The 24626-nt window shown below is 48.3% G+C and overlaps 1 long non-coding RNA gene across 2 annotated transcripts; it reads left to right on the top strand.

Annotated features, from left to right (window-relative positions):
* Nucleotides 1-649: 649 nt before the first annotated feature.
* Nucleotides 650-12439, top strand: LOC135806969 (uncharacterized). 2 transcript variants are annotated; one of them, XR_010551390.1, is made up of 5 exons: nucleotides 650-1053; nucleotides 2238-2279; nucleotides 7008-7111; nucleotides 10526-10629; nucleotides 12342-12439. It is a non-coding gene; the product is annotated as an uncharacterized LOC135806969 (long non-coding RNA). The 2 variants fall into 2 exon arrangements; XR_010551391.1 differs by lacking the exons at nucleotides 650-1053; nucleotides 2238-2279 and adding an exon at nucleotides 4918-5334.
* The last annotated feature ends 12187 nt before the right edge of the window (nucleotides 12440-24626 follow it).

Raw genomic sequence — 24626 nt, forward strand, 5'->3', positions numbered from 1 at the left:
TTGCCATGTCGATTGTCATGTGACATGTCAGAAAAATGTATTACTGCACTCGGACGCGTGCAATACCGGCGTCGATATCTGCACTTACGGCTTCGCCGTTCGTGCAGATATCGGCCGGTATTGCACTGGTCCTTGTGCAGTAATACATACGTACAACATGACTACATCATGTGGGCATGAATCGCTAGCCTGGGTCTGGCCCTGCTGGCCTGCATGGGCCTGGCTGCTAGTGCTGGCCTTCGCTTCCAGGAGCGGAAGTCAAAACTCAAAGTCCTGGTTACCGTGTTACAGACAGTGCAGTGTGACTCAATCGAAGCCTGAAAGAAACAACCAAGCTCCCCAAGCATAGGCGTAGCGCTAGCGGAGAGTGCGTGCGTGAGAGTAGATGCATGCTTCGGTCACTACTGTCTGACACCAGTCACCAGGTCGCGGCGGTGACCGGCAGTGAGCTCGCAGCTGCACTGAGCGGGACATGCGGAAACGTAGATCTGCGCACTGCCGCCTAACCCATACTGTAAATAATCATGCCCACTACAGCTCTAGCTCTGCGGACAGTCACACAGACCTGCACAGCGAGCACAGCTACGCCGAGCTAGCACTAGTAGCAGCAAAGCTGAGAAGTAAAAACTAAAGAAGTAAAGAAGTAAAGAAGTAAAGACTCAAGTATGAGTAGTATAGCGGTAGGAGTAGAGGCTTGTCGTCGTGCTGCTTCCTGCCTTCGACCAGACTATGTCATCCTGAGTATCTACACTGCAAGCGTTTCCTCGGCGAAGCAAGCTAGAATTTATTTGTGGTGAAGCAAGCTAGAATTTATTTGTGGTGAAGCAAGCTAGAATTTATAATCTTACTACTAGTATTTGCCTCTTCGTGACCAGAACATAGTGGTCAGAACAGGCCGGTTATTGGCAAGCGTGGTGCGTACTCCGTAAATAACTTAGTCATGAAGGGATGCAGCAGGTCCTGACTATTTCTACCTTCAAATGATACACCTGTGGAAGAGGATAGGTTTCTAGCGGGTTCACGGATTTATTCAGACATGGACTTGGAAGAAAGGTGAGGTTGAAACATAGCTGTACAAATACACAACTAGTTACCTGGACATGAATCCTGCTAAATTTATCACTGGATAAATATCAAGGTGAAGCTAGCTGTTGGTATCAGCACCGCCGCTACTGTTGCTGCTGTCACCACCAGCAGCACTGCTGCTGCTGCTGACGCCCCACACCATCGCTACTGCTGCTGCTGTCACCACCAAATCACTGCTGCTGCTGTCACCACAAAATCACCGCTGCTGCTGTGGCTGTCGCCACCAGCAACGCCTCTACTGCTGCTGTTGTCACCACCAGCACCACTGCCACACTGCCGCTACCGCTGCTGCTGTTGCTGCTGTCACCACCAAATCACGGCTGCTGCGGCTGTCGCCACCAGCAACGCGTCTATTGCTGCTGTTGTCACCACCACCGCCACCGCTATTGCTGCTGTAGCCATCAGAACTGCTGCTTCTGTTGCTGTTGCTGCTGCTGTCGCCTCCAGCACTACCGCTGCTGCTGCTGTTGTCGCCTAGCACTACCGCTGCTGCTGCTGCTTTCGTCGCCCACACCTCCCCTTCGGCTACTGTCCCCACCAGCACCTCTGCTACTGCTGTCCCAATCAGCACTGCCTCTGCTGCTGCTGCAGCCACCAACACAGCTGCTGCTTGAGAAGGGGTTTATTCACAACACCAATTGGGCCAATCGCGTGAAACCATGAAGTAAGAGACTGAGTCAAAGCCAAAAGACAACCCAAATTCGGAAATATATAGAACACTCATTTGAAATGTAAGATTGAACACAAAAGCTTCACAAGAAATCGTTATCTAATAAGATTGCCTACCGGCATGCAAAGGCGAAGTCACGCCTCTGCCCGTGTCAGCACAGCCGGCGGCAATATGCTGCAAAGGGGCTCCCGAACTTGCGGCGAATGCAAGAGGCCCTGTACCCCTAAAGCACGTGACTGCCCATCGCAGCAGGCAAAAAGAAACCCGGGTGCGTAACTCACCCATGACGGGCCTTCACGGCAGAATATACCAAGTCATTGTTTTTGTCTACAACCAAAGCAGCTAGCGACTTCAGAAATATAGTGGCTTCCTTGCCCGCCACACCCGAGGTCGAAACCACCAGTGGGGTGAATTATGCTCTCTCCACCTGGTTGACTCTGGCACCATACGCCGCCTTCTTCATTATCTCGCGTGTTCTCAGGTGGCTAAGGATTTCCAGACGAGACAGCAAGGACGGCCCAAGGTCAGTGACCCTTGCATCAAACCGCTATTGCTGTCGCCATCAGCACCACTGCTACATGTCAGCATGAATTTTCCTGGCTCACACCACTTCAAAATGCATGATTTAGGTTTGATTTAGTGTCAGTGTACCGTCCCAGCAGGTTAAGCACTGGGAATGATCTCTATCTACGTGTACCCTCTAACAATAACATTAATGAGAGGACGAAAAAGTGTTTTTACTCCGAGTTTCACGGTAAGCGATCATCAGAAACAGTCATTGTAGTTACACTGAAATGACACCAATGCGCGGAAACGCTTGCAATTGGCTTCAATTTTGAATTTTTTTCGGCGAGAGGGCCCCCGGACCCCCTCCATGGCCGCCCCACCTCCAAAGTCGGTGCATGGGCCTAGCAGGTAAAGCATTCCAGCAATCAGCAGTGTGAAAAGAAATAGTTGACAAACCCTTACTATGTTTGCATCTATAAGCAATGCTCAAATCTGCTCTGCTCAAATTCTGCTCAAAGTTTGCTCAAATTCTGCTCAAAGTCTGCTCAAATCTCCACCATCAACTTTTCAGCTCTAAGAATCGCGTACGAGCAGAAGCAATAATGGAAATTGGTCTCAGGTGTTTATTATCAGTTACCTGCATGAGCGCCTCAGGATATAACTTTGAGTTATGGCTTCTTCCAACAGGACCCCTTTCTCTCTTTCTTTTGCTACATCCAGAGAATACATGGGCCACAACCAGCTAAAACATGTCTTAGGGTGAAAATTTTCAAATTTTGTTTTCCTCCAGAAAACAGTTCTTGGGGCCTTACTTGACCTCTTGAAGGTGATACAGGGCAGAAAAGTAGTCTACAAGTGCCCCAAACGCCGCTTTCAAAATATGTACTTTGAAATAGAAAATGACAGTTTTCGCACAGTCTGACACAAAGAGACAAACTATTACTTAGTGGTTTTTGTGGCGGAGCACAATACAACGGAACTAAAGATGTTGACACCGACTTGAGCATGTCAACGACATCAGTTCAAAGGCGTGGCCCAAGTTTTTCCTGGAAAGCAACACGATGCGCTGGGCGGCGTTGCACTTGCACACTCTTTCGATTCTGGCAGTGACACTTTCGATCGTCGCCTGCGTTTCCGAGACTGCGTCAGACGCCTCATGAGAGCTGAACGCAAGTAACGTCGTAAGGCAGCCGGTTCGCCGCCTAAATGATTATGTACTAGCCCACAACTTGTGCCTCTTCGCTACTGGAGACGACGGGGACGATTCAGCTTCGCTGTCGACATCAACATCAATGAGATCCCAACAAATTGTCAGCGTCGCTCTGCAGACCCGCCGCCACGAACTTGCAGACACCTGAACAAACCTGGGCCATGCACAGCGATCGTCTGGCCCTGCGAGCTGCTCTAGTATCACTAGATGCGGACATTGTCAGTCTTTGCTCGCCAGCTACTTGAAGTAGAACGCCAAACAAGTGTTTGAACAAAATTTGAGAAGATGATCGCCACATCATGAATCATTTTGAATGAAGTGCAGAGTGAACGCGCTCCAAAAAAACATTTTTTTCATTTCGTCATTTCCCAACTTTTTTACGAAACCCCAAAGACATGTTTTAGCTGATCGCGGCCCACATAACAATAGAGCATCGAGAGCGGTTGTTTACCTAAAAGTAATAGCACGAGTCTGTTGAGTGTGTACCTAAACAACATATCCGAAAGATGCGATAAGGCGATCTTGCTGGCCCTCATAGTCGACTGAAGTAGGTCTTTGTGGTGTCCGCGTAACGTGCCTCGGGGGGATCACATGAGTGGGACTTGTTGAGGCATCAGAATGGTCCTGCAGACTTGGTGGGTGGGTCTGCTGAGCTTGAGCCCGGGCTGGCTTGGCTTCAGCCCACACTCGTGCAGCCTGTGGCCGTTCCCCTGTAGCATGCGACGGCCCTCCTGTAGCTTGAGACTGTGCTGTGCAGTGCAGTGCAGTACAGTATGTACTGCACTGCACTGCACAACACAACACAGTACTGCACAGCAAAGCAATGTACAGTGTGTGTGTGTGTGTGAAAAAAAAATGAAAAAGACCAAAAAGTAGGGATTCACTGGCCAAAAAAAGCCACTTCATAGCTGTGTGGTGTAGACCAGGCTGAGTAGTGGCGGTCAATTCTTCAGCCTTGCAAGCTGTTGAATGGTGGAATCCCAGCACAAGCTGTTATGGCTTCTGCTGTAGCATCGCTATCACCGCCTCCGGCGATTGGCGTCCAATGGTCCAATGGTGTGTGTGTGTGTGTGTGTGTGTGTGTGTGTGTGTGTGTGTGTGTGTGTGTGTGCGTGTGTGTGCGTGTGTCTGTGTGTGTATGTGTGTGTGTGTGTGTGTGCATTTGTATGTGTGTGTGTGCACGTGTGTGGGTGTAGCATTATGGTGAAAATGACGGTTAATGGGTGTACGCAGCTTCGTGCTACTGCTCAAACTATGCTGCTATGTTTGATAGTGCTGCTGCTGTATGCTCATGCTTTGCTACTGTCTACGGTCGCGTGCACGGCACGTCACAGTGACCATGTCGGCCAAACAACATTGTGCATGCACGCGTGGTACTCTAGGTCACGTGACACTCTACGTGTCAATGAACGTTTGGACGATACGCGATGTGGCATTCACCATGGCATTTATATGTGGCGCTCGACGTGGGCGACATGCGACGTTCGCTCGAAGTTCACGCTGACTTCCTTGAGTTCGCCTCGCTATAAAATTCGATCCGCTCTGTGTGTGGATCATTCTTGTCTGCTCGTTGTGTTTCACCCTCCCACCTCCCATTTCTCATCACTCATTTACTTTGATAAAGTGAATAAAAGGGGTGTTGGCCACGCTCATTTCCAGCTACTCAGGGCCCTCAGTTGCCGTCCCTCGGACATATCTAGACTCTCTTGGCTCTGCCAAGATCCTGCTCTGGCAGTCGACTAGTCTCTCGTAGCTACTTGGCTCTACCAAGATTCTGCTCCGGCAGTGTCTACCCAACCGACTCTGAATCTCTCTCGCCGTAGCCTCTCACACTGCTGGCCAGCACTCCCCCGTACCGCAAGTTAGTTGCTGTGTGTTGTAGTTAATATCTGCATGCGTGTACAGTAAGTATCGTTTATAAAGTGACCGGATATAATGATATACCGGTTATAGTGATAGAACACGTCAAAATCAAAATCAAATCAGAAAAAAATACAGCTAAAATATCACTATATACACTATTATCGGCTATACCGATATATCGCTTATTGTGATGGCCTTCAGGAAGCAAACCATATCAAATGTACAGGAAAATATCGCATATAATGATCAAGAGTGATCTTTCTGCATGCTCTTGTCCGTTTCTGGCTGTGTTGCCTCTCACGATGATGTTGCCAACTCACGTACACAGCCACTCATGTCTATTTCTGGCTCTACGCAACTCGTTGGACACCGAGTACGTAGATCTACGATCTACGTGAGCACGGATCCAGCTCAGGCTTTTTTTGGAGAACACGCTGAAGAAGCAGCCATGCCACATGATGTATCGAAGTTCTAGTACATGTACAGTCTGTACTCGTACTGCACTGCCATGCACTGCTCTGTGTCATGCACCGGTACATGCTATACACAGTCCGCGGAGCATGCATGCACTTTCAGCATGCTTTTTCCAGCGTGTACGCATCATTTCATGTGCAGTCATGTGCCATGTGTCGGTCAAACATGCAAATCGGCTATAGTGATGCACCGGATATAGTGATACATTTTCGAAAATCAAAGGGGCACGTTATATCCGATATTTACTGTATGTGTATGCGTGCGTTTTTGTGTGCGTTTGTGTGTGCGTCCGTGTGTGTGTATGTGTGTGTGCATGTGTGTGTGTGTGTGTGTGTGTGTGTGTGTGTGTGTGTGTATGCGTCCACTCTGATTTAGCCATCCACACTAGTAGCAAGTATTACCTTCACTGGGGGCAGGGGTAACCGCAGTTGGATCCCAGGACGGATAGCCTGATGCCGTCAATCCTTTTTCTGCACCTAGTCCTCACCCACTTACTGAGGTGTGGTGAGCCCATAAGTGGGATCATTTTCAAGTCCACCCCGAGTTTTGGGGATTTCAGGGGGTGTCGGCCGTTGGGCGGTTCAATAGCCAATTGAGTCATCTTTCCAAGATTCCTTTTGAGTCTCTCTCCCCTCTCCCGGGAAGACCCACGTGACCAGTTTTGGCAGTGAGCAACAAGTACAAGTGTATGTGTGTGTGTATATGTATGTGTGTGTTTGTATGTGTATGTGTGTGTTTGTGTCCCATATGGTGCAGTGGTATGTGCAGTCGATTTCCAATCGAGAGGTTGCGAGTTCAATTCCCGACGATTATGGTCGCACACGTCTTTCTTCTCTTTCTCGTTTTCCTAGCTCTTCTTTCAATATCTTGGGTGGTTACCAACAGCCAGTGTGTTCCGGAGTATGTGTGTGGTGTGTGTGTGTGTGTGTTGAAAAAAGAATTAAAAAATGGATAAATGGAAAAATGAAAAATCGGGATTCACTGGCCAGAAAAAGTCATTTCATCAGCTGTGTGGTGGATACCAGGCTAAAATTAGTGGCGGTCATTTCATCAGCCTTGCAAGCTGTTGAATGGTGTAATCCCAGCACAAGTTACTATATCTAACATAGCTGTTCGCAATCATCGCTTCCGCGATGGGTATGTCTCAGTCTGAGTGTGTGTTTTTGTGTTTTACATTTGTTTGCTGCTGTTCTTTAGACTTGCTGTACGGTTGGCTCATCTCATAGTCTAGCTGGTGTATTTCGATCAGTACTTTCAAAGAGAACATCTCCTCTCGCAGATAGAGTCTTCCTAGACCAGAGGTAAGCCACAATGCAACGTTTGAGTCTGCAGGTGCATGCATTCGTGTGTGTGTGTGTGTGTGTGTGTGTGTGTGTGTGTGTGTGTGTGTGTGTGTGTGTGCGTCCCATATGGTGCAGTGGTATGTGCAGCGATTTCCAACCAATAGGTTGCGGGTTCGATTTCCGACGATTATGGTCACACGCGCCTTTCTTCTCTTTCTCAGACTCTTCCTGACTTTTCTTTCATTCTCCTGGGTGGTTACCAACAGCCAGTGCATGCCGGAGTATGTGGTGTGATGTGTGTGTGTGAAAACAAAAATGGAAAAAAAGTAGGGATTCACTGGCAAGAAAAGCCACTTCATAGCTGTGTGATGTAGACCAGGCTGAATAGTGGCGGCCAATTCTTCAGCCTTGCAAGCTGTTGAATGGTGCAATCCCAGCACAAGCTGCTATGGCTTCTGCTGTAGCATCGCTATCATCGCCGGAGCGTCCAATGGTCCAATGGTGTGTGTGTGTGTGTGTGTGTGTGTGTGTGTGTTTAGCAATATGGTGATATTGCAGATTAACGGGTGCACGCAGCTTCTTGCTACCGCTCAAACTATGCTGCTATGTTTGATAGTGCTGTTGCTGTATGCTCATGCTTTGCTACTGTCTACGGTCGCGTGCACTGCACGTCACAGTGACCATGTGGGCCAAACAACATTGTGCATGCACGCAAGGTACTCTAGGTCACGTGACACTCTACGTGTCATTGAACATGACATTCAATGTGTTGGTGACGTGCGACGTCGCATTCCCTGTGGCATTTATATGTGGCGCTCAACGTGGGCCTCATGCGACGTTCGCTCGACGCATGCTCGACGTGACTTGCTAGAGCTCGCGTCGCTATAAATTTCTATCCGTACTATGTGTGGATCATTCTTGTCTGCGCGTTGTGTTTCATCCTCCCACGTCCCATTTCTCATCACCCATTTACTTTGATAAAGTGAATAAAAGGGGTGTTGGCCTCGCTCATTTCCGGCTAGTCAGGGCACTCAGTCGCCGTCCCTCGGACATATCTAGACTCTCTTGGCTCTGCCAAGATCCTGCTCTGGCAGTCGACTAGTCTCTAGTAGCTACTTGGCTCTGCCAAGATTCTGCTCCGGCAGTGTCTACCCGGCCGACTCTGAATCTCTCTGTGTGTAGCCTCTCACTCCGCTGGCCAGCACTCCCCGTATCGCAAGTTTCTGTGTTGTAATTAATGTCTGGATGTGTGTGTGTGTGTGTGTGTGTGTGTGTGTGTGTGTGTGTGTGTGTGTGTGTGTGTGTGTGCGTGTGTGTGCGCGTGTGTGTGTGTGTGTGTGCATGTGCATGCGTGCGTTTTTGTGTGTATGTGTGTGTTTTGTGTATGTGTGTTTGTGTGTTTGTGTGTGTGTGAGTGTGTGTATGTGTGTGTGTGTGTGTGTGTGTGTGTGTGTGTGTGTGTGTGTGTGTGCGTTTGCGAGTGTGCGTACATGTGTGTGTGTGTGTGCATGCATGTGTTTGTGTGTGTATGTGTGTTTGTGTGTCTGTGTGTGTCTGTGTGTGTGTGTCTGTGTTTGTGTGTTTTGTGTGTGACCCATTTGCTGCTGTTCCTTAGACTAGGTGTACGGGTGGCTCATCTCATAGTCTAGCTGGCATATTTCAATCATTACTTTGCAAGAGAACATCTCCCCTCGCACATAGAGTCCTCCTAGACCCGAGGTAAGCCACAATGCAAAGTTTGGGTCTGCAGGTGCGTTCGTGCGTGTGTGTGTGTGTGTTTGTGTGTGTGTGTATGTATGTGTGTGTGTGTGTATTTGTGTGTGCATGTGTGTGTGTGTGTGCATTATGGTGATAATGCAGATTAATGGGTGCACGCAGCTTCGTGCTACCGCTCAAACTATGCTGCTATATTTGATAGTGCTGTTGCTGTATGCTCATGCTTTGCTACTGTCTACGGTCGCGTGCACTGCACATCACGGTGACCATGTCGGCCGAACATCATTGTGCATGCACGCAAGGTACTCTAGATGACGTGACTCTCTACGTGTCGTTGAACGTGACATTCAATGTGTTGGCGATGTGCGACGTGGCATTCACCATTGCATTTATATGTGGCGCTCAACGTGGGCGTCATGCGACGTTCGCTCGACGTTTGCTTGATGTGACTTGCTAGAGCTCGCGTTGCTATAAATTTCGATCCGTACTGTATGTGGATTATTCCTGTCAGGATATAAATTGCCAAAACATTGGTCAAAAAGGAAGGGGGTGTTGTGTTTCACCCTCCCACCTCCCATTTCTCATCACTAATTTACTTTGATAAAGTGAATAAAAGGATGGTGTTGGGCACGCTCATTTCCGGCTACTCAGGGCCATGGGTCGTCGTCCCTCTGACATTTCTAGACTCTCTTGGCTCCGCCAAGATCCTGCTCCGGCGGTCGACAAGTCTCAGACTCTCTTGGGTCTGCCAAGATCCTGCTCCGGCAGTTGACAAGTCTCTCGTGGATTCTTCTCCGGCAGTGTCCACCCTGCCGACCCTGAATCTCTCTCTCTGTAGCCTCTCACTCCGCTGGCCAGCACTCCCTCGTAGCGCACGTTGCTTTTTGTTGTAGTTTATATGTGTGTGTGTGTGTGTTTGTGTGTGTGCGTGTGCGTGCGTGTGTGCGTACATACCAGGCTAAAAATAGTGGCAGTCAATTCATCAGCCTTGCAAGCTGTTGAATGGTGTAATCCCAGCACAAGTTGCTATGTCTAACATAGCTGTTTGCTATCATCGCTTCCGCGATTGGCATGTCTCAGTCTGTGTGTGTGTGTTTTTGTTTGTGTGCATGCATTCATGCGTTGTGTGTGTGTGTGTGTGTGTGTGTGTGTGTGTGTGTGTGTGTGTGTCCCATATGGTGCAATGGTATGTGCAGCGATTTCCAGTCGATAGGTTGCGGGTTCGATTCCCGACGATTATGGTAACACACGTCTTTCTTCTCTTTCTTAGACTACTCCTGACTTTTCTTTCATTCTCCCGGGTGGTTACCAACAGCCAGTGCATGCCGGAGTATTTGGTGCGATGTGTGTGCGGAAAAATAGAAAAGACCAAAAAGTTGGGATTCACTGGCCAGAAAAAGCCACTTCATAGCTGTGTGGTGTAGACCAGGCTGGGTAGTGGTGGTCAGTTCTTCAGCCTTGCAAGCTGTTGAATGGTGCAATCCCAGCACAAGTTGCTATGGCGTCTGCTGTAGCATCGCTATCATCGCCTCTGGCGATGGGCGTCAAATGGTCAATGGGTTGTGTGTGTGTATGTGTGTGTATGTGTGTGTGTGTGTGTGTATGTGTGTGTGTATGTGTGTGTGTGTGTGTGTATGTGTGTGTGTGTGTGTGTGTGTGTGTGTGTGTGTGTATGTGTGTATGTGTATGTGTTATACATCTGCTGCTGTTCTTTAGACTTGGTGTACGGTTGGCTCATCTCATAGTCTAGCTGACACAAATCAATCAGTGCTTTGAAAGAGAACATCTCCTCTCGCAGATAGAGACCATCTAGACCAGAGGTAAACCACAATGCAAATTTGGGTCTGCAGGTGAGGGGGCGCGCGCGCGCGCGCGTGTGTGTGTGTGTGTGTGTGTGTGTGTGTGAGTGTGTGTGTGTGTGTTTGTGTGTAGCATTATGGTGATAATGCAGATTAATGGGTGCACGCAGTTTTGTGAACCGCTCAAACTATGCTGCTATATTTGATTGTGCTGTTGCTGTATTCTCATGATTTGCTACTGTCTACGGTCGCGTGCACTGCACGTCACAGTGACCATGTGGGCCAAACAACATTGTGCATGCACGCAAGGTACTCTAGGTCACGTGACACTCTACGTGTCATTGAATGTGACATTCAATGTGTTGGCGACGTGCGACGTGGCATTCACCATGGCATTTATATGTGGCGCTCGACGTGGGCGTCATGCAACGTTCGCTCGACGTTTGCTTGATGTGACTTGCTAGAGATCGCGTTGCTATAGATTTCGATCCGTACTGTATGTGGATTATTCTTGTCTGCTTGTTGTGTTTCACCCTCCCACCTCCCATTTCTCATCACTAATTTACTTTGATAAAGTGAATAAAAGGATGGTGTTGGGCACGCTCATTTCCAGCTACTCAGGGCCATGGGTCGTCGTCCCTCTGACATTTCTAGACTCTCTTGGCTCCGCCAAGATCCTGCTCCGGCGGTCGACAAGTCTCAGACTCTCTTGGATCTGCCAAGATCCTGCTCCGGCAGTTGACAAGTCTCTCGTGGATTCTTCTCCGGCAGTGTCCACCCTGCCGACCCTGAATCTCTCTCTCTCTGTAGCCTCTCACTCCGCTGGCCAGCACTCCCTCGTAGCGCAAGTTGCTTTTTGTTGTAGTTTATATGTGTGTGTGTGTGTGCGTGTGTGTGCGTGCGTGTGCGTGTGTGCGTACATACCAGGCTAAAAATAGTGGCAGTCAATTCATCAGCATTGCAAGCTGTTGAATGGTGTAATCCCAGCACAAGTTGCTATGTCTAACATAGCTGTTTGCTATCATCGCTTCCGCGATTGGCATGTCTCAGTCTGTGTGTGTGTTTTTTTGTTTGTGTGCATGCATTCATGCGTTGTGTGTGTGTGTGTGTGTGTGTGTGTGTGTGTGTGTGTGTGTGTGTGTGTGTGTGTGTGTGTGTGTGTGTGTGTCCCATATGGTGCAATGGTATGTGCAGCGATTTCTAGTCGATAGGTTGCGGGTTCGATTCCCGACGATTATGGTAACACACGTCTTTCTTCTCTTTCTTAGACTACTCCTGACTTTTCTTTCATTCTCCTGGGTGGTTACCAACAGCCAGTGCATGCCGGAGTATTTGGTGCGATGTGTGTGCGGAAAAAACGGAAAAGACCAAAAAGTTGGGATTCACTGGCCAGAAAAAGCCACTTCATAGCTGTGTGGTGTAGACCAGGCTGGGTAGTGGTGGTCAATTCTTCAGCCTTGCAAGCTGTTGAATGGTGCAATCCCAGCACAAGTTGCTATGGCGTCTGCTGTAGCATCGCTATCCTCGCCTCTGGCGATGGGCGTCAAATGGTCGATGGGTTGTGTGTGTGTATGTGTGTGTATGTGTGTGTATGTGTGTGTATGTGTGTGTATGTGTGTGGATGTGTGTGTATGTGTGTGTGTATGTATGTGTGTGTGTGTGTGTGTGTGTGTGTATGTGTGTGTGTGTGTATGTGTGTGTGTATGTGTTATACATCTGCTGCTGTTCTTTAGACTTGGTGTACGGTTGGCTCATCTCATAGTCTAGCTGACACAAATCAATCAGTGCTTTGAAAGAGAACATCTCCTCTCGCAGATAGAGACCATCTAGACCAGAGGTAAGCCACAATGCAAATTTGGGTCTGCAGGTGAGGGCGCACGCGTGTGTGTGTGTGTGTGTGTGTGTGTGTGTCTTGCTCTTGAGCAGGACGGTTTGAATTTTTTGAGCTCTTCCGTATCTGGTCTTCTTTACCGTTTCATAGCTGGGCTTTGCCCAGCGGGGCAGCTCTGGGCCCTCCAGAGTTGTCCTTAGTTCTGCACTAGGCAGGTTCATCGGGGAGTGGGTTCACGGCACAGTCGCCAGGACAAATTATTTTGATATTGTCACGGCTGTGTCGTCCACTCTCCGCCATTCGCAGTGGGTTGGCGACCCCTCGGATGTGTATCTCTTTAGCTACGACGCGACCCGAGTCATGTGTCGGGGGCAGAAGCGGAGAGACGAAGACGAAGAATATCCGCTTTGCGACGTGGAACGTCCGAACGCTTGTCAATGCTGACGGCTCTGTCGAGACTGCCGCTCGTCGGGGGCGCGTGAGCGAGGATAGAAAGATAAATTTAGTAGTCCGCGAGGCCGAGCGCTTGGGTCTGGAGGCAATTGGACTGCAGGAGACGAAATGGTTCGGCGCTGCGTCGTACTCTGTTGGTGATGCGTTGGTTATATTGTCGGGTCGACCTCTGCCGACTGAGAATTTCACTCGTGGAGAAGGAGTCGCCGTCTTGTTGAGGCGGCGTGCCAGAGCGGCGTTTGAGCGCGGAGGCTCGCAGCAGAGTGCTGTCTCGTCCAGACTTATGACATGTAAGTTGAAGTTTCCTCTGTGTACTGGCACCCAGCGGCAGTGCCCTGCTGAGAGAGCCTCTGTGTGGGTACATCTGGTTGTTTGTTATGCACCCACGTTCCGGGCCAGTCGATCAGTGAAGGACGCATTCTATACAGATTTGCAGCAGACTGTCATGGCTGTTCCTCTCTCAGATCATTTGATCGTCCTTGGGGACTTCAATGCACGTGTGGGTTCTGCTGTTGAGCCTCAGTCTTCTGGTTTGTGGCGGGATGTCCATGGAGGCTTTGGCATTGGTGAGCGCAATGATGCTGGGATGGAGTTGTTGGATTTCTCGTTACGCAATAACCTGACCATCTGCAACACCCATTTCCGGAAGAGGATGATACATCTGGCTACGTGGCGGCACCCGAGATCCCAACGTTGGCATTGTATTGATTATGTACTTGTCCGTGTAAGTCAGATGCAGTATGTTGTGGATACCCATGTGATTCGCGGTGCAGAGTGCAGTACTGACCACAATCTCTTGTGTATGACGTATTGCCTGCCAGGGAGGATTGTGCCCGGCCGAAATCAGAATCAAAAGCGCAGGAACCGGCGGTTTGCGGTTCAGGAGCTGCTGACTGTGCCAGGTATGACTGACGAGAGGCGGGAGTTAGTCGAGTGCACCCGAGCGGAGTATGGCCACTGTTTGTCTGGTGGCTTGGAGAACTTTGATGCTGGCGGACTCATCGAGGAGCAGTGGTCCTGTATTAAGAAGGCTATAACGTCATCAGCTAAGGCGGCAATCGGGCATGAGAGGCGTAGCAGTCCTGACTGGTTTGTCCAGAGTGCGGCCACATTGGAGCCTATTCTGAAGGCCCGGAATGATTTGTATCGGAAATGTCACTCTGGTTCCCGGGCGGATTTGGTTGCCTACAGGGAGGCCCGTGGTGAGGCCCGTGCGGCTGTTCGTTCCGCAAAGGAGAGTTGGCTCAGTAAACAAGCTGACATCGTGGAGGCTGAGCGGTTTAATACCAAGAGTGCCTGGGCTGCCATTCGGGCGATTCAGCGATGCTTTGGGGGCATCACACCCATGAAGGTGCAATCCATCCAGGACACCGATGGCATTGTATGCACGTCGTTGGAGGCCATCTCGTCCAGGTGGTATGAACACTTTTCAAACGTCCTTAATATCAGGAGCCTCTATGACTTGGACGTTTTCGGTACGCTGGAGGTCAGGCCCATCGACGAGGAGCTCGCCATCCCTCCATCTCCTGAGGAAGTTGGTCGAGCTATACGTGCAATGGCTAATGGCAAGGCAGCTGGCGCATCGGGGATCCTGCCCGAACTTGTGAAGTATGGCTCCAGTGAGCTGCATGAATGTTTGCTGGCCTTGCTTTTGACTGTCTGGTCCACAGGTGGTGTTCCTCAGGAGTGGCGGAATGCCCAGCTGGTGCCAATCCCAAAGCGTGGAGATCTATCGCTCTGTGACAATTGGCGTGGGATCTCTCTTTTGGAGGTGGTGGGCAAGATGGCTGGTCGCTTGATACAGAACCGCCTTCAATCCAGGGCCGAGCATCTCCTCCCGGAGTCTCAGTGCGGATTTCGACCCAACCGTGGCTGTGCTGATGCTGTGTTTACTGTCCGGCAACTGGTGGAAAAGGCATACGAGCATCGTACAAAAATATTTTGTATCTTCGTGGACTTGAGAAAGGCATATGATTCTGTGCCTAGGGCTGCACTGTATCGTGCTCTTTCTGTCCTTGGTATTCCTCCGACTCTCCTCAAGGTCATTGAGTCATTTCATGATGGCATGGTGGCGGAGGTGCGTGTGCCTGGAGGTGTCACGGATGAAATTCGTGTGGAGAACGGCCTGAGGCAGGGGTGTGTAATGGCCCCAATCCTCTTTAACCTCTATCTGGCTCTGGTGGTGGAACGTTGGCGGTCTGTTCTCGCTGATCGTGACCCAGACATTGGCATCCAATTTCACTATCGCTTGGATGGCCAGTTATTCAACCCAGCACGACGAACCCGTACCTATCAGCAGACCGCTGTTGTTGATGTTGAGTATGCGGACGATGCAAACTTTGTAGTTGGTTCGCGGGAGCATGCTGTGTTGGCCTTGACGGCGTTCCAGGATGTTTCTGCTGAATTTGGCCTCACTGTGGGTATACCCAAGACCAAGTTTATGGTGGCTGGTGTTGGTGTTACTTCAGTTGACACTGCTGGCATTCCGCTTCATGGACAGGTGGTGGAAAATGTTTCCTCCTTCGTTTATCTGGGTTCTGTCATCACTCCGGATGCGCGTTCTGCGGGAGACGTTTCGAGGCGTTTGTCACTCGCCTCGCGTGCCTTTGGATCGCTTCGGGATGTGTTTGCTAATCGTGATCTTTCACTCCATGTGAAGCGCCGATTGTATAACGCCTGTGTGATGACAGTGCTACTGTATGCTTCGGAGTGCTGGTGCCCTTTGCAGGGTGACCTCCGGCGCCTCGATAGTTTCCACCACCAATGCATCCGTAGCATCTTGTGTGTTTCGCGAACACAACAGTGGGAGGAACGCATCACCAATGAGCAGCTCCGAGAGATGTGGGGTGATACATCGCTATTGTCCTCCCGGCTTCGGAAGCGGAGGCTTGAATGGCTTGGCCATGTGGCCCGCATGTCGGATGTTCGTGTGCCCAAGCAGCTGTTGTTTGGCTTCCTACCGTCGCCTCGGCCTGCGTGTGGTCCCCGTCGTCGCTGGAGGGATGTGATTTCGGCTGATCTTCGGCACATCGGCATTGAACATCTAGCTTGGTATGGGATTGCTCAGGATCGATCTGCCTGGCGGGTGTCTGCCGTTGGGCCGAGCCTCGGCGGTCCTTCCCATGACCAATCTCAACGGGTGGACTGTCTTATCTGCCACTGTTCGTTTCGTCGGCCAGGTGACAAAGCAAGACACAAGTGTAGCGCAGAACGAAGTCTCCCCATCCAGGGACAGCGTGGTGCTGTGCAGTGTGGTACATGCAGGAGGTGGTTTCACTCTCGTGGTGGCTTGCGTGTACATCATTGTTTGCCCCTGGAACCATCGGAAGCGTCCGCGCCGGCATCACCTATTCCGCTCAACGTCCCAGCTTCTCTCTTGTGTGTGACATGCAATCGGCAGTTCAAGTCAGTGCCTGGTTTCAGACGTCACAAGTGCGACCGTGGCCATCGAGCAACCAAGTCTGATAGAGCGTCGTATGGTGTTCGCTGTTCTCGCTGCAGCCGTCAGTTCCGTCGACAGAGTGACCTGAGTCGTCATCTCCGTTTCTGCTCCTGACAATGACTCTGGCTCCTTTCGGAGTGGTGTGGCCCTTGTGGCAACCAAGCTACAGTAGTAGTAGTAGTGTGTGTGTGTGTGTGTGTGTGTGTAGCATTATGGTGATAATGCAGATTAATGGGTGCACGCAGTTTTGTGTACCGCTCAAACTATGCTGCTATATTTGATAGTGCTGTTGCTGTATACTCATGCTTTGCTACTGTCTACGGTCGCGTGCACTGCACGTCACAGTGACCATGTGGGCCAAACAACATTGTGCATGCACGCATGGTACTCTAGGTCACGTGACACTTTACGCGTCATTGAACGTGACATTCAATGTGTTGGCGACGTGCGACTTGGCATTCACCATGGCATTTATATGTGGCGCTCAATGTGGGCGTCATGCGACGTTTGCTCAACGTTTGCTCGACGTGACTTGCTAGAGATCGCGTTGCTATAGATTTCGATCCGTACTGTATGTGGATTATTCTTGTCTGCTTGTTGTGTTTCACCCTCCCACCTCCCATTTCTCATCACTAATTTACTTTGAAAAAGTGTATAAAAGGATGGAGTTGGGCACGCTCATTTCCGGCTACTCAGGGCCATGGGTCGTCGTCCCTCTGACATTTCTAGACTCTCTTGGCTCCGCCAAGATCCTGCTCCGGCAGTCAACAAGTCTTAGACTCTCTTGGCTCTGGCAAGATCCCGCTCCGGCAGTTGACAAGTCTCTCGTGGATTCTTCTCCGGCAGTGTCCACCCTTTACTTTGATAAAGGGAATAAAAAGGGTGTTGGCCACGCTCATTTCCGCAAAGTGAAGATTCACGGGGAAGAAGCCCCAAACTTCTAGATAGGTTCTTTTTCAGCTTTCAGCAGCCCTGGGCGAGTTCTTTAGGGAAATGTGGCTCTTTTTCATGGTGCTATTTTCTATGTCCAGCTACACAACGAGATGAGGATGGTCATTGTCATTTTCTGAGCTGCGAACGGGCAGAAAGGTGAGAAAATGTCGGATTTTGACCATTTGTGCTGACCTTTCAATTTCAACGTACCTCTCTATAACATGACCCAGCTGTAATTTCAATTGTCGCATTGGTTTCATTTTTGGTTTGCTTGTAGGGCGCTGGCACCCGCATTCAGTGACCCAGAAAATTTGGCACTGCTGTGAATAGTTTAGTCGCAAAGTGAAGATTCACGGGTAAAAAGCCCCAAACTTCTAGATAGGTTCTTTTTCAGCTTTCAGCAGCCCTGGGCGAGTTCTTTAGAGAAATGTGACTCTTTTTCATGGTGCTCTTGTCTACGTCCAGCTACACAACGAGATGAGGATGGTCATGGCATTTTCTAAGCTGCGAACGGGCAGAAAGGTGAGAAAATGTCGGATTTTGACCATTTGTGCTGACCTTTCAATTTCAACGTACCTCTCTATAACATGACCCAGCGGTAATTTCAGTGGTCGCATTGGTTTCATTTTTGGTTTGCTTGTAGGGCGCTGGCACCCGCATTCAGTGACCCAGAAAATTTGGCACTGCTGTGAATAGTTTAGTCGCAAAGTGAAGATTCACGGGTAAAAAGCCCCAAACTTCTAGATAGGTTCTTTTTCAGCTTTCAGCAGCCTTGGGCGAGTTCTTTAGAGAAATGTGGGTCTTTTTCTTGGTGCTCATGTCTATGTCCAGCTACACAACGAGATGAGGATGGTCATTGTCCTTTTCTGAGTTCGAACGGGCAGAAAGGTGAGAAAATGTCGGATTTTGACCATTTGTGCGGACCTTTCAATTTCAACGTACCTCTCTATAACATGACCCAGCGGTGATTTCAGTGGTCGCATTGGTTTCATTTTTGGTTTGCTTGTAGGGCGCTGGCACCCGCATTCAGTGACCCAGAAAATTTGGCACTGCTGTGAATAGTTTAGTCGCAAAGTGAAGATTCACGGGTAAAAATCCCCAAACTTCTAGATAGGTTCTTTTTCAGCTTTCAGCAGCCCTGGGTGAGTTCTTTAGAGAAATGTGGCTCTTTTTCATGGTGCTATTTTCTATGTCCAGCTACACAACGAGATGAGGATGGTCATTGTCATTTTCTGAGCTGCGAACGGGCAGAAAGGTGAGAAAATGTCGGATTTTGACCATTTGTGCTGACCTTTCAATTTCAACGTACCTCTCTATAACATGACCCAGCTGTAATTTCAGTGGTCGCATTGGTTTCATTTTTGGTTTGCTTGTAGGGCGCTGGCACCCGCATTCAGTGATCCAGAAAATTTGGCACTGCTGTGAATAGTTTAGTCGCAAAGTAAAGATTCACGGGTAAGAAGCCCCAAACTTCTAGATCGGTTCTTTTTCAGCTTTCAGCAGCCCTGGGCGAGTTCTTTAGAGGGAAATGTGGCTCTTTTTCATGGTGCTATTTTCTATGTCCATCTATACAACGAGATGAGGATGGTCATTGTCATTTTCTGAGCTGCGAACGGGCAGAAAGGTGAGAAAATGTCGGATTTTGACCATTTGTGCTGACCTTTCAATTTCAACGTACCTCTCTATAACATGACCCAGCTGTAATTTCAATGGTCGCATTGGTTTCAATTTTGGTTTGCTCGTAGGGCGCTGGCACCCGCATTCAGTGACCTAGAAAATTTGGCAATGCTGTGAATAGTTTAGTCGCAAAGTGAAGATTCACGGGTAAAAAGCCCCAAACTTCTAGATAGGTTCTTTTTCAGCTTTCAGCAGCCCTGGGCGAGTTCTTTAGAGAAATGTGGCTCTTTTTCATGGTGCTATTTTCTATGTCCAGCTACACAACGAGATGAGGATGGTCATTGTCATTTTCTTAGCTGCGAACGGGCAGAAAGGTGAGAAAATGTTGGATTTTGACCATTTGTGCTGGCCTTTCAATTTCAACGTACCTCTCTATAACATGACCCAGCTGTAATTTCAGTGGTCGCATTGGTTTCATTTTTGGTTTGCTTGTAGGGCGCTGGCACCCGCATTCAGTGACCTAGAAAATTTGGCACTGCTGTGAATAGTTTAGTCGCAAAGTGAAGATTCACGGGTAAAAAGCCCCAACCTTCTAGATAGGTTCTTTTTCAGCTTTCAGCAGCCCTGGGCGAGTTCTTTAGGGAAATGTGGCTCTTTTTCATGGTGCTATTTTCTATGTCCAGCTACACAACGAGATGAGGATGGTCATTGTCATTTTCTGAGCTGCGAACGGGCAGAAAGGTGAGAAAATGTCGGATTTTGACCATTTGTGCTGACCTTTCAATTTCAACGTACCTCTCTATAACATGACCCAGCTGTAATTTCAATGGTCGCATTGGTTTCATTTTTGGTTTGCTTGTAGGGCGCTGGCACCCGCATTCAGAGACCCAGAAAATTTGGCACTGCTGTGAATAGTTTAGTCGCAAAGTGAAGATTCACGGGTAAAAAGCCCCAAACTTCTAGATAGGTTCTTTTTCAGCTTTCAGCAGCCCTGGGCGAGTTCTTTAGAGAAATGTGACTCTTTTTCATGGTGCTCTTGTCTATGTCCAGCTACACAACGAGATGAGGATGGTCATTGTCATTTTCTAAGCTGCGAACGGGCAGAAAGGTGAGAAAATGTCGGATTTTGACCATTTGTGCTGACCTTTCAATTTCAACGTACCTCTCTATAACATGACCCAGCTGTAATTTCAGTGGTCGCATTGGTTTCATTTTTGGTTTGCTTGTAGGGCGCTGGCAACCGCATTCAGTGATCCAGAAAATTTGGCACTGCTGTGAATAGTTTAGTCGCAAAGTGAAGATTCACGGGTAAGAAGCCCCAAACTTCTAGATAGGTTCTTTTTCAGCTTTCAGCAGCCCTGGGCGAGTTCTTTAGGGAAATGTGGCTCTTTTTCATGGTGCTATTTTCTTTGTCCAGCTACACAACGAGATGAGGATGGTCATTGTCATTTTCTGAGCTGCGAACGGGCAGAAAGGTGAGAAAATGTCGGATTTTGACCATTTGTGATGGCCTTTCAATTTCAACGTACCTCTCTATAACATGACCCAGCTGTAATTTCAGTGGTCGCATTGGTTTCATTTTTGGTTTGCTTGTAGGGCGCTGGAACCCGCATTCAGTGACCCAGAAAATTTGGCACTGCTGTGAATAGTTTAGTCGCAAAGTGAAGATTCACGGGTAAAAAGCCCCAAACTTCTAGATAGGTTCTTTTTCAGCTTTCAGCAGCCCTTGGCGAGTTCTTTAGAGAAATGTGGCTCTTTTTCATGGTGCTATTTTCTATGTCCAGCTAACCAACGAGATGAGGATGGTCATTATCATTTTCTAAGCTGCGAACGGGCAGAAAGGTGAGAAAATGTCGGATTTTGACCATTTGTGCTGACCTTCCAATTTCAACGTACCTCTCTATAACATGACCCAGCTGTAATTTCGTTGGTCGCATTGGTTTCATTTTTGGTTTGCTTGTAGGGCGCTGGCACCCGCATTCAGTGACCCAGAAAATTTGTCACTGCTGTGAATAGTTTAGTCGCAAAGTGAAGATTCACGGGTGAAAAGCCCCAAACTTCTAGATAGGTTCTTTTTCAGCTTTCAGCAGCCCTGGGCGAGTTCTTTAGAGAAATGTGGCTCTTTTTCATGGTGCTATTTTCTATGTCCAGCTACAAAACGAGATGAGGATGGTCATTATCATTTTCTGAGCTGCGAACGGGCAGAAAGGTGAGAAAATGTCGGATTTTGACCATTTGTGCTGACCTTTCAATTTCAACGTACCTCTCTATAACATGACCCAGCTGTAATTTCATTGGTCGCATTGGTTTCATTTTTGGTTCGCTTGTAGGGCGCTGGCACCTGCATTCAGTGACCCTAAAAATTTGGCACTGCTGTGAATAGTTTAGTCCCAAAGTGAAGATTCACGGGTAAAAAGCCCCAAACTTCTAGATAGGTTCTTTTTCAGCTTTCAGCAGCCCTGGGCGAGTTCTTTAGAGAAATGTGGCTCTTTTTCATGGTGCTATTTTCTATGTCCAGCTACACAACGAGATGAGGATGGTCATTGTCATTTTCTGAGCTGCGAACGGGCAGAAAGGTGAGAAAATGTCGGATTTTGACCATTTGTGCTGACCTTTCAATTTCAACGTACCTCTCTATAACATGAACCAGCTGTAATGTCAGTGGTCGCATTGATTTGATTTTTGGTTTGCTTGTAGGGCGCTGGCACCCGCATTCAGTGACCCAGAAAATGTGGCACTGCTGTAAATAGTTTAGTCGCAAAATGAAGATTCACGGGTAAAAAGCCCCAAACTTCTAGATCGGTTCTTTCTCAGCTTTCAGCAGCCCTGGGCGAGTTCTTTAGAGAAATGTGACTCTTTTTCATGGTGCTCTTGTCTATGCCCAGCTAACCAACGAGATGAGGATGGTCATTGGCATGTTCTAAGCTGCGAACGGGCAGAAAGGTGAGAAAATGTCGGATTTTGACCATTTGTGCTGACCTTCCAATTTCAACGTACCTCTCTATAACATGACCCAGCTGTAATGTCAGCGGTCGCATTGGTTTCATATTTGGTTTGCTTATAGGGCGCTGGCAGCCACAATCAGTGACCCTAAAAATTTGGCACTGCTGTGAATAGTTTAGTCGCAAAGTGAAGATTCACGGGTAAAAAGCCCCAAACTTCTAGATAGGTTCTTTTTCAGCTTTCAGCCGCCTTGGGCGAGTTCTTTACGGAAATGTGGGTCTTTTTCTTGGTGCTCTCGTCTATGTCCAGCTACACAACAAGATGAGGATGGTCATTGTCATTTTCTGTGCTGCGAACGGGCAGAACGGTGAGAAAATGTCGGATTTTGACCATTTGTGCTGACCTTTCAATTTCAACGTACCTCTCTATAACATGACCCAGCTGTAATTTCAGTGGTCGCATTGGTTTCATTTTTGGTTTGCTTGTAGGGCGCTGGCACTTGCATTCAGTGACCTAGAAAATTTGGCACTGCTGTGAATAGTTTAGTCGCAAAGTGAAGATTCACGGGTAAAAAGCCCCAAACTTCTAGATAGGTTCTTTTTCAGCTTTCAGCAGCTCTGGGCGAGTTTTTTAGAGAAATGTGGCTCTTTTTCATGTTGCTATTTTCTATGTCCAGCTACACAACGAGATGAGGATGGTCATTGTTATTTTTTGAGCTGCGAACTGGCAGAAAGGTGAGAAAATGTCGGATTTTGACCATTTGTGCTGACCTTTCAATTTCAACGTACTTCTCTATACCATGACTCAGCTGTAATTTCAGTGGTCGCATTGGTTTGATTTTTGGTTTGCTTGTAGGGCGCTGGCACCCGCATTCAGTGACCCAGAAAATTTGGCACTGCTGTGAATAGTTTAGTCGCAAAGTGAAGATTCACGGGTAAAAAGCCCCAAACTTCTAGATAGGTTCTTTTTCAGCTTTTAGCAGCCCTGGGCGAGTTCTTTAGAGAAATGTGACTCTTTTTCATGGTGCTCTTGTCCATGTCCAGCTAACCAACGAGATGAGAATGGTCATTGTCATTCTCTAAGCTGCGAACGTGCAGAAAGGTGAGAAAATGTCGGATTTTGACCATTTCTGCTGACCTTCCAATTTCAACGTACCTCTCTATAACATGACCCAGCTGTAATGTCAGCGGTCGCATTGGTTTCATATTTGGTTTGCTTGTTGGGCGCTGGCACCCGCATTCAGTGACCCTAAAAATTTGGCACTGCTGTGAATAGTTTAGTCGCAAAGTGAAGATTCACGGGTAAAAAGCCCCAAACTTCTAGATAGGTTCTTTTTCAGATTTCAGCAGCCCTGGGCGAGTTCTTTAGAGAAATGTGGGTCTTTTTCTTTGTGCTCTTGTCTATGTCCAGCTACACAACGAGATTAGGATTGTCATTGTCATTTTCTAAGCTGCGAACGGGCAGAAAGGTGAGAAAATGTTGGATTTTGACCATTGGTGCTGACCTTTCAATTTCATCGTACCTCTCTATAACATGACCCAGCTGTAATGTCAGCGGTCGCATTGGTTTCATATTTGGTTTGCTTGTTGGGCGCTGGCAGCCACAATCAGTGACCCTAAAAATTTGGCACTGCTGTGAATAGTTTAGTCGCAAAGTGAAGATTCACGGGTAAAAAGCCCCAAACTTCTAGATAGGTTCTTTTTCAGCTTTCAGCAGCCCTGGGCGAGTTCTTTAGAGAAATGTGGGTCTTTTTCTTGGTGCTCTTGTCTATGTCCAGCTACACAACGAGATGAGGATGGTCATTGTCATTTTCTAAGCTGCGAACGGGCAGAAAGGTGAGAAAATATCGGATTTTGACCATTTGTGCTGACCTTTCAATTTCAACGTACCTCTCTATAACATGACCCAGCTGTAATGCCAGCGGTCGCATTGGTTTGATTTTTGGTTTGCTTGTAGGGCGCTGGCACCCGCATTCATTGACCCAGAAAATGTGGCACTGCTGTGAATAGTTTAGTCGCAAAGTGAAGATTCACGGGAAATAGCCCCAAACTTCTAGATCGGTTTTTTCTCAGCTTTCAGCAGCCCTGGGCGAGTTCTTTAGAGAAATGTGACTCTTTTTCATGGTGCTCTTGTCTATGTCGAGCCAACCAACGAGATGAGGAAGGTCATTGTCATATTTCTAAGCTGCGAACGGGCAGAAAGGTGAGAAAATGTCGGATTTTGACCATTTGTGCTGACCTTCCAATTTCAACGTGCCTCTCTATAACATGACCCAGCTGTAATGTCAGCGGACGCATTGGTTTCATTTTTGGTTTGCTTGTAGGGCGCTGGAACCCGCATTCAGTGACCCAGAAAATTTGGCACTGCTGTGAATAGTTTAGTCGCAAAGTGAAGATTCACGGGTAAAAAGCCCCAAACTTCTAGATAGTTTCTTTTTCAGCTTTCAGCAGCCCTGGGCGAGTTCTTTAGAGAAATGTGGGTCTTTTTCTTGATGCTCTTGTCTATGTCCAGCTACACAACGAGATGAGGATGGTCATTGTCATTTTCTGAGCTGCGAACGGGCAGAAAGGTGAGAAAATGTCGGATTTTGACCATTTGTGCTGACCTTTCAATTTCAACGTACCTCTCTATAACATGACCCAGCTGTATTTTCAGTGGTCGCATTGGTTTCATTTTTGGTTTGCTTGTAGATCGCTGGAACCCGCATTCAGTGACCCAGAAAATTTGGCACTGCTGTGAATAGTTTAGTCGCAAAGTGAAGATTCACGGGTAAAAAGCCCCAAACTTCTAGATAGGTTC

Source organism: Sycon ciliatum, chromosome 1, assembly GCF_964019385.1.
Source record: "Sycon ciliatum chromosome 1, ocSycCili1.1, whole genome shotgun sequence".
In the NCBI taxonomy this organism is placed as follows: domain Eukaryota; kingdom Metazoa; phylum Porifera; class Calcarea; order Leucosolenida; family Sycettidae; genus Sycon; species Sycon ciliatum.